Genomic DNA, 10,082 nt, shown 5'->3' with positions numbered 1-10,082 from the left:
AGATACTGATCGATGATACCTCATCAACACCATAACGATTCCCAAGGATTTGTAGTAACTTGGCATCTGCATATTGTCTTCACTTGGTTTCCGGTTTGAGCTCAGTTAATCCGACCAGGTGAGTTGTAATCTGATTTTTTTTTTTTTTTGCATGAAGTTGTTGTTTTTGATAAAACTAACTGGCCTCCTCATGCAATATGATGGAAGTCACGGGAGGTGTTGTCCTCCATTGACTCCCCCTCCCAATGTTACCTCCACTCCGTGCATTAAAACCTATAGGTGCCATGCCCCCTTCCCCGCCCAGATGTCATCATGTAGCCTACAGTTCACACCACACATCAGTTTTTGTCAGGCAACACCAAACCTGTCTCCAGGTCAGTTTGTGCTGTGTGATTAAACCTCATAGGAACAATATAACCTGAAATAACTGAGGTCTTAACACTACATGTTGACACAGGGCTCCCTTACAACAGATGTCTCAACATCCCTCGTTATCTGATATTGTCCTTTAGTGGCGCTTTTTCACAAACGGAAAACTGATCAAAAGGCAAAACACAACATATACTCTAGAATATTATCAGGACAGGATTTTTTCTTCAAACTTGTAGCTGAGCTGGAAATATTTCAACATCACTGTTTTTTTCTTCTTTTGTTTTGGCTGCTTCTCCACAGCAACATTAACCAATAGCTGCTTCTAACACAAATGTGTAAACTGGTGCTTAATAAAAACTTGTGAGGTTTTAATTGTGTAAAAGGTCCAAGGGCAGAACTTAAAACATTAGTCATTCAAGTACCAAATACACTTGCATGTACTGAATTATTATATTTTCTAATGCTACATTTTGTCTAAGATCAATAGTAGATGATCATCCCCTGTAACCAGGCACAACGGCCAAGGTACCAGGGTCAAGTTCCATTAACATAATAGGGCTACACTTTATTTGGATAGTCCATCCACAGAGTGTTTACAGAGTATTTGTCACATTTTACTTATCGTTGTTGAACAGTCTAATGTTCAATTAATGTTGAAAAATGTATGTAATATTTAACCATCAATTAGTAAAGCAATCAGTTATTAGCATCAGGGTGAAGGTGAGTCGAGTGAAACTGCTGAATTGTTGAATCTCAACTCATAACCTTTTGAAATGTTACAAGCACTTTGTCAACTCTCTGTAGGCAGAATATCCAAAATGAAACCCATGATGTTTCTGAGCAGCTTTTACACATCAGAGGAAAAACATCATGTCCACAAGTACACAAGAAACAGAATTACAGGTGGTTGTTTCTACTGTGGTAGAAACAATGATGTAATTGTCCCTCCACAAAAATGTAAGGTTCAAATTTACACAACTTTCCCCAAACTGTGTTTATTAAACGTCTGTCATAACATGTGCATCCGGTTTCCCTATTATTACATGTTTGGTGTTTGAGTAAACATGTCAGTATTTGTTTCCTGGGTGACATACACACATAGATACAAAAACATAATGGCCGTCGTTAGGTGATTTCGAATCAACTGTTGATGAGGTATTGTCGATCTGGTGCACTTTTCACAGCTGTCACAAGTTGGACAATTGCAATAGACCAATATTGTCCCTGGATTGAATAGTTATAGATGAATCAATACAGGATTTAGAGTTATATCATATTTATATTTACAGCTTTGGGACCTTTAAGTATAATGTTATCAGTTGTTTTAGAGGGAGTTTTTGACAATTTAGTATTTTGGATGTCAGTTTTTGACACAATTGATATGAGGTTGAAACTGTGGAGCGAAGCTGAAAGTGACTAAAGAACAGCAACAGAATTTTTCTGACATTTTCCAAACTAGTTAATGTGCAAGTCAACATATGTAATCTAAACCAGATGTAACAATATATTAAAACTGAATTTTGGGCAAATTTCTATGCATCCAAGTTAGAACAGACTTTCAACCTTTAATTTCATGCATGTGGATACAAAATAAATTCTGCACCCTATTTTCATACAGGCTTTGAATTATAAAAAATTATAAATATATATAGGCCTATATATACTGTATATACAGTTTATGTATATAATCAGTGTGTGGAAATGTAGTCTTACAAAATTTATGGACTACAAAAATGGAGGATAAAGTATGAGACAATAAATTGGCTTACAGGCAGATGGTTGAATGAGCAGACAAGCAGAGCAGTACAGGCAACAAAAATCCCCAAAAACAAACAAACAGGTGATCCAACAACAGGAAGCAACAACAAAGGTCAATACACAGGAACAAAAACAGACAAAACAATAATGATCTGGAGAAACTGGCAGGTTCAAGTAGTGAGTGGGGCGATGATGAAACTAGGAACAGGTGAATGCCTGAAATGAAAAGGAGCTGAGACCAGAGCTGAGTGGGACTGAGGCTGCAGATCGTCACAATACCTCAAATTTGAAAAAAATCAGAGAAGATCAGATAGTTGTCCTCCACTACTACTTTACTTACGTCTTTGTCCCCATTCACCACCAGCTGAAGATCATGGAAATGTGAAGCTCAGCCATGTAATTTTTGTTTTTTGTGGTATGATTTGGCTTTTTGTCTCCATTGCTCCACAGACCTTTGTCAGACTTTTGACAATTCTCATGACTTGTCATAACAGGAAAAGAATATCAGCAAGAAAAGCAAACAATGGTGTCAGATTCAGAAGCTGGGTGAGTCAGTGACTGTATCGGCTTGTGGAAGAGAGAAGTCCATAAAAAGACATAAATGAAGAATGATGTTTTTCATTCAATGTAACTGTGTGAAATGGGGAAGTGAAAGCACAGAGGAGAGAACTAGAGGGGCTGAGTGGACACAGATGGCTGAAAATGGGAAGTTGCTGAATCAAGGCTCTTGTCGGTTGGTCTGGTCTCTTAATTAATATTTCAGCAGCAGTAGTGTACTTGCAGCTTAAATTATATCCAGCAACCCTTAACAACTCTTACAGTTTAGAAGGGAGCTGTCGTTAACCAAAGTGTTTTCATTGAGTATTCATAGGTCAGGTCAGTAAGGGTGGAAGATTTTGGGCAGAAGGCAGTTTGTGGCTTTGCCTCAGCCTGTTTTGTATCTGATTAGAAACCTGTTTTGATAAACAGTCAGTCAGGCTCGTCCGTGTTTCTTTAAACACGCAGTCTGCTGCTAGGGGCGTCTCCATTAAAACAATAACAAAGGATGGCATTTGGTAGTGTGGGATCATGGGAGTTGTTGTCTTCACCACCAATGTCAGCAGACTTCTTTGGAGTCTCAGTCGTTCAGGTTTTTACCAGCGGCTGTATCATCCACAGAGGTCTCCTCTGGTTAAAAAGTCAGTTTTGACCTCTTCTGGCAACCCGACGCCATTGAATGGCAACCACATTAAATGACTGTTACTATGATTAAAATCACAGATTTCTCTAGATTTGAAAATTGTTGGAAACATTTGGGATAATTTAAGTTCACAACTCAAAAGAATATATAACATAGGTCTAGTCATTAGTGTGGAATAGTTATATAGTTTAATGTGAGGGTTGAGCAGGCCAGGGTAACAGGTGTCACAAGATCATTAATAATGTAGCAGTGACATAATTAAAATGATCACTAAGACCTTCCTGCTATGACAAGTGAAAATGTCTGGAAACAGTCCAGGTAACACTTTCATGCATTCTCTGAAACTGATCATCGGTCAGGAAACCTGCGACCCTCAACCACTGGTTCAGTGACAAACTTTAAGTATGAATTTACTCCGCAGAACTGAAGCTGACTGGTCAAAAAAAAATGTTGGAATTGTTTATATTTATTATTTAAAAAATCCCCCAAAATGCAGCAGGCTTCTGATAATGCTGTGATATCCCTGGAGCATGCAACTGCCTCTCTTTCATGAAGAGTTGTTAGCCACTGGGAGAGATTAGCATTTTACTGCAGTGGATTGGTTGTCTGCACCGCATCAGTCCAGACAACTTTTCTCATCCATTAGTGTATTACGAAAACAAGACACATTGGAGAGACAAAGATGCATGCACTGGTGAGATAAGCGCACGCACAGGGCTTAGGAACACCTAACCTTCACAGTTGCAATAAACAATAACATGTGACTTAAGAGGATTTACATAAGATGAGAGGAGTAATCAGAGGGAGTGAAAAAACCAATGAGGCAGCAATGGCATCTCCTCAAAAGTCTCTGTGTTGCTGAATGAGGGAAGTTGCTATTCCGCTGGATTTAGAGGAAGGCTGTTGTTATCATTTTATTTCCTCTACCAGCACTACGAACCAACACAGATGTCAGTCTCTTTTCCACTGAACTGAAATTCGGCGAGTGCAGCTCCGAGTGTTGACATGGTAAGACCCTGGCATTAGAAGGGCATAGCATGCAGAAAAAATGACATGAGATAATGTCAAGGCAGATTATCAGTGCTCTCTGCTCAGGCAGGAGGAGGATTGTTTTGTGTGTTTGTGCTTAACTTCACACATCTGCACCTACAGCAAATGCACATTATAGATACTGTGCAACAGATCTGAAAAAGAAACAAGTCAGATTATCTGTCATCACTATCATCTGTGGTTTTGGTAAACCAGAGGAGGGTTTTCTAGGACAGTAAATGCTCCATGTTTCTCCTTTTTTCCTGTTTAATCTAATTACATTGTATTTGAATCTAATCTTGTCAGACTCGCCTGTCTTATATTTTTTGCCAAAATAAAAAGCTTTCTGTTTTTACTCTATATTTTCCTTTTAATACACAGCAGTCATGCCTGTACAATGTGGGGACACACTGTTTAAAGGAAATCAAAGTGGCTAAGTGGAGCTACTTGGAAAAATGGATAACCTGAATTACTGCATATGCAGACACTCTTCACCTGCCCCAATTCACTACACAACCAATAACAATCCCAAAATCCATGCCGAGCTCTCCCAACTCAGCCCGCCTGCCTTCACCCGTCACATGATCATCAACCGCCTGACAGACAGGAAGCAGCAGGTGAAGCCCAGGGAAATGTGCTCTCTCCTCACTGCTGCTCTTCCTCTGTCAAACCCCTCATAAAATTCCTATTGCCCTCATTTTCTAACCTCTGGATGTCCAACAACAACAACAACAACAAAAATAAAACTGTTAAAAAAAACTGTGGAGATGACAGGGAGTGGTCCTCAGGAGAAGGCCCTGTCCTCTCTCCAGGACATGCACACCTGCCAAGTGAGGAAACACACAGGGAACATCAGTACACACCCCTCCCACTCATCTACACCTACAGAACAGAGCACTGGCACAGCGATGAGAAATCCACTCACTCATGTGAACGTGTCACCACAGTTTCTGTAATCTATTACAGTTACGGACATCTATATACAGAGTGTACACATAATTCCTTAAATATCCGCTCATTGAGCTACGTATTGTACATACAGCCACCTCTATATTAATTTAGTCTAGATTTATGCACTGTTTTTGTAGACCCCCTGTACAGGCAGTTCCAAACCAGCACTGAACACAGCCACTGAATTATATTTATTGTTTATCCCTGTTTCTACACCTTTTTCTGTTTGTCCCATTTATTTTATTTTATATTTCTATACCTATGTACTAGTTTCTATCTGTGTGTTTGTTTTACCAATGAATGCAAGTTATGTGTGAGCATACATGACCAGTAACATCATTCTGGTCCAGATTCTGATTGTGAATATTCATTCACACAAACAAATGGCTCAGGACTGCATTACCAGTAATTGTGCCCAGATGGCAGTGTTCTCCTCGGGTTGAAACGGAAATGTGACCTGGACTTCTGACTGCTCAAATGTATTACTGTGCAAACTCACACAATGATGTGATAAATGTGTAAATATATATATATATATATATATATATATATATATAATATGTAAGAAACAATGTTCATATGAGGATGATTGTTTGTATGAGCTAATATGACGTGTGTTTGGTTAATAACAACATGTAAGAACAGGGTTAGAAAAAAGGGTTTCAGAAAACATTTGTCATTTTAAGATATGTCTGATATTTCTGTAACGTCATGAAAGATTTCACAGCGCAACTGGAAGAGATTAGGAGTTATGACCAACAATATTAGATGCATTTTAAGAATGGGACCAATTGAATTATGTATTTTGTGGTAATGTGCAACCTTGAATTTATAAAAAAAAAAAAAAAGAAGAAATATATATATATGTATATCCATGTAATAAGGCTTCAAATGTGACATGAAATGATGTAAGATTCCCTGACACTTTGCCTACAAAGACACTATGAAGTCTGCAGCTACTTCAAAACATTTGTCAGTCACATTGTTGCAGCTCAAGCATCAGAAGGCAGCTGTTAAGCAGACTCTAAAAATGTTAAGCTTCCAACAATGGGAGGCAGAAAATGTGAAGGGAAACAATTAAATTACGCCTTGCATGAAGTTTGCTTTTCATTTTGTGAGGCAAATTTAGTGCCATGGTTAATCATTATGCTGTTGAACACGATTTGCAAAAATATTCAAGAGCTTTATGTGCCTCAGTGCCCCTTCTGTATTGAAAAATAATGGGCCTCTATCCAATTAAAAACTGCATTAAATCTCTAAAGTATTACATGCACTTTACTGGTATCTCTCTGATTAGGCTTTTCTGCATGTGCAGATGCTGACAGCACACTGAGAATGGGAGCTTTGACTGGCTGCTCCTTTTTAAATCTAGTTCAGGAGTTCAGGATTTCTGTGGATACTGGAGGTGCATGCATGCATTTACGGTGGAAAAAGAAATATTTTCCATCAAAATCTTCAATCTAGCGGAAAATCATTCCAAACTAAAACACATAAAAAAGTCACATTAATTAAAATGACAACCTTTTTCATGATTTCTGGCTCTCGATATTTTATTACCTTCCACCACTCTGACTTTATTTTCCTCACATTCAAATTTAGTTTGTCATTTATCTTTTCTTAAAAACCCATATGAACAAAATCTCTGGGATGTTTCTGAACATGTCCACACTGTGATATGTATCGGGATGTAACAATAACAAGAAGAGCATTTTGTATTCATAACAGCCCTTATGTTTTGATTCTAGGATTGATAGGCAGTGATTCATTGTTCTGCAACAGAAGCACCAGTCCAGCTTGTGAATGGATGATTTATGTGACCATCTGTTTTATATTGATCATAATTTGATTATCTCTTTTTGTGCGATGACTTCTGATGTCAAGACCCATTCTGTAACACACACACTCACACACACACACACACACACACACACACACACACGCACACACTGTACATGTACACACACACACACACACACACACACACACCATGCACACATGAGCATCACAACTTTGGAATAATTGAGCTGCCTCTCGATCACTGTCTCAAACCCACAGTCCACATTCACACCCTCATTCTTTTAAAAACTGACCAAATTATGATTACAAGTAACAAGCAGGATAGTTGCACAACCAACTCACTCCCACTATCTATTTGTGTTAATTAAAAGATTTGCAACTACATGTGTCTGCAGATAATCAAAATGTCTTCTGCAGCAGCACTCCCAGATGCATCGGCACTCCAGAGCTCATTTACTTGCTGCGATCTCATGTTTGTTTAGAATTAATCAATCTACCCACAATTGAGTTAATTAATTAGTGTTTTAATGCTACTCTTTATAATTGCAGTCAGATGAGTCTGCAGACAAAGCAATCACATTAATGCAAATACAACAGATAATTGTTATCCAAACTTCCTCAGCAGCAGCAGCAGCAGCAGCAGCAGGAGAGGCAGAGTTTTACTGTAGAGCTGGTCCTGGGTCGCCCCGAGGAAGCACTAGATGGCACCATTGAGCAGAGTTTCTCCTCTCCGTGCCCGTGTCACTTCCTGGATATTGTTCAATTAACTGTCCTATACTGTCCTCATTGAGTGGGTGTACATATGCATTGAGGGATAGATGACACAAGGGTCCCTGTGATACCCTCAACTGTAGATGAACGTATATTACGCGTTGCAGCGGTTGACTTCAAAGGTCAGTGTTTCCAACAAGTGCAGCATAGAGCACATTCGGTTTTAAAAAAGTGATATTTGCGTGTATCTAGTGCAAATCAAAGGCAACATTGTCTGTGTGCCTCCTCGCTCCCCTGATAATGTTTAATTTGGTTTTTCACAAGAGGTATCAACAGCATGACCTTAGAGGCTTCTTTCACTAAATGTCAGGGGCCGTGTTCCTCTCTGGAACATTTTCCACAAAGGTTGCCCACTGTTTAGAGCAGCGTTCACCCATTCTCACTGCATCTGTGTCAGGATAAATTCTTACACTGCTTACTTCATGTAGGCAGGTCAGCATTACCACTGTAGTACAATAATCTGGTAAATAATGCGCGCTCTCTGTGTGGTGTTTAGGAATTCCGCCAAAAAAATTGTCCAAGTGTTCTGTTATTGAAGTATCCATTTCAGCAAGAGACAAAAGTTTCCAGCGCTGCTTTGTTTGCATTGTTACCTCTTAAAAACTTTCCATCATTCAAATTTTATTCACAGTATCTTCATCATCACTGTCATCACCATCATCACCGTCATTAACCACAGCTCATTTTGAATTGCGTGGCTTTGTAGAGTGCTCTTTTTTTTTTTTTTTTTGTTTACCCAGTTCCTGGTGTTTTTCAGGAATATGCTTGTATCATTCGGCAGCCTCTCAGCGAGAGCCATTATTCCCTCATCTCTTTAGTTTATCTCCTCTGATGATCTGCTCAGATAGATATGACAGCTGAATAAATATGCAAACGTAGTGCGCGGCGCCACACTTCACCACAGAATTTCTATTATGCTCTCAGATTTAGAGACGAACAGTATATTGAGATAACAATGGGACTCTTTGGGGATTTGGATGAATGGGGGTTTTTTTCTTCTTTATCATCTTCTGATAAACTACGGATATCAGCTGCAAAAATCGAGACACTTCTCCCTCATTCGCTTAGACTAATTAAAAATCTCTTTTCACAAATCTGCTGTTGAGACTTTCTGAAGAGATCTTTGAAAACATCAGAATAAAATTGGATTCATAAAATCACACTATCATCAATTAACTTTGTCAGCAGTGTCATGTCTTTTACTCCTTTACCAGCTCTGCCGTGTCCTTCAAAATCAGTTTTATTTGATACAAAGATGAAGCAATTGCATAACAAACGTTTTCAGTGCTGTGACCTAATTACCTCTGAGGTTTTGGAGGAACTGAAAGGAACAACAGAGACTATTAAATCTGATTATTAGTCAAATTTGAAAGTTTAATCAAAAAGAAAAAAATGACACCCTTTTTAAATTTCATTGCAAACTGACTTTAAGTAACTCATCGCAAAATGCAAAAAAAATTTGCATAATTTTGTCCCCCCAAATAAGAGATTTTTTTTCTACAAAATAAAAGTATAACAAAAAATTGGAAAAATAATTTTCATGTTGTAAAATCTTCAGAATCACAGTCTACATGCATTGATTGGTGCACTGTTGGACCTGTGGGCATATGTTGCCTTTTTATAGCATTCTGGTGAGTATCTCAGCTTTAATACTTTGGGCTTTTGCCTGGCCCCCAGCTCCCAGCATGCTTTGAAACATGTAAGTCTCTTTTCAATCAGTTTTTGAGCATGGCATCGATATTGGCTACATTTGTGGCAGAGGAGGCGCTTTGGCAGCTCCGTTTGAAAAGAATTGCCATGGGAGGGGTCGGCTTGACCCAGCTTTAATGCAAAACTGAAAAGGAGAGGAAACAAAAAACGCTACTATATTTAACCAAATCTGCAGCTTACTCGGAAAACACATGATAATGATATCCTCTTAACACTCCTTGCTGGAGAATTACAGCCCTCACGGCAGCAGGGGCCAAGATTCAAGACTAGACAGAAGATGCAGTTATTACAGCACAATCATTATGTTGTGACTGTTTTTCTGGCCCCGTTCACCTTACGTGGTCAAAAGAGCAACACTACAAAATTAGCAATTAATGGAGCAATGCTGACTCTTCCCTCAGAAAAGGGCGCATTACCCTCAGATCCTAAATAAGCACTTGTAAATGTGATTATTTCCTTGTTGGGTTATTCATTTTTCTGCACTTGAGTTATGTTAATTGAGGTGTAGCGTATG

The 10,082-nt window shown here is 38.8% G+C and overlaps 1 long non-coding RNA gene across 1 annotated transcript; it reads left to right on the top strand.

Moving 5' to 3' along the window:
• The first annotated feature begins 5 nt into the window (after positions 1–5).
• Positions 6–6,822, top strand: LOC147818866 (uncharacterized). Its single transcript, XR_015437513.1, has 2 exons — positions 6–118; positions 4,721–6,822. It is a non-coding gene; the product is annotated as an uncharacterized LOC147818866 (long non-coding RNA).
• Positions 6,823–10,082: the final 3,260 nt, after the last annotated feature.

The sequence above is a fragment of the Seriola lalandi genome, unplaced genomic scaffold (genome assembly GCF_002814215.2).
Source record: "Seriola lalandi dorsalis isolate HSWRI2012SDOR001 ecotype SW California unplaced genomic scaffold, Sedor1 jcf7180002054425, whole genome shotgun sequence".
Taxonomy (NCBI): Eukaryota; Metazoa; Chordata; class Actinopteri; order Carangiformes; family Carangidae; genus Seriola; species Seriola lalandi.
Note: the sequence above shows the minus strand (reverse complement) of the source record. Positions and strands in the feature narration are given on the sequence as shown.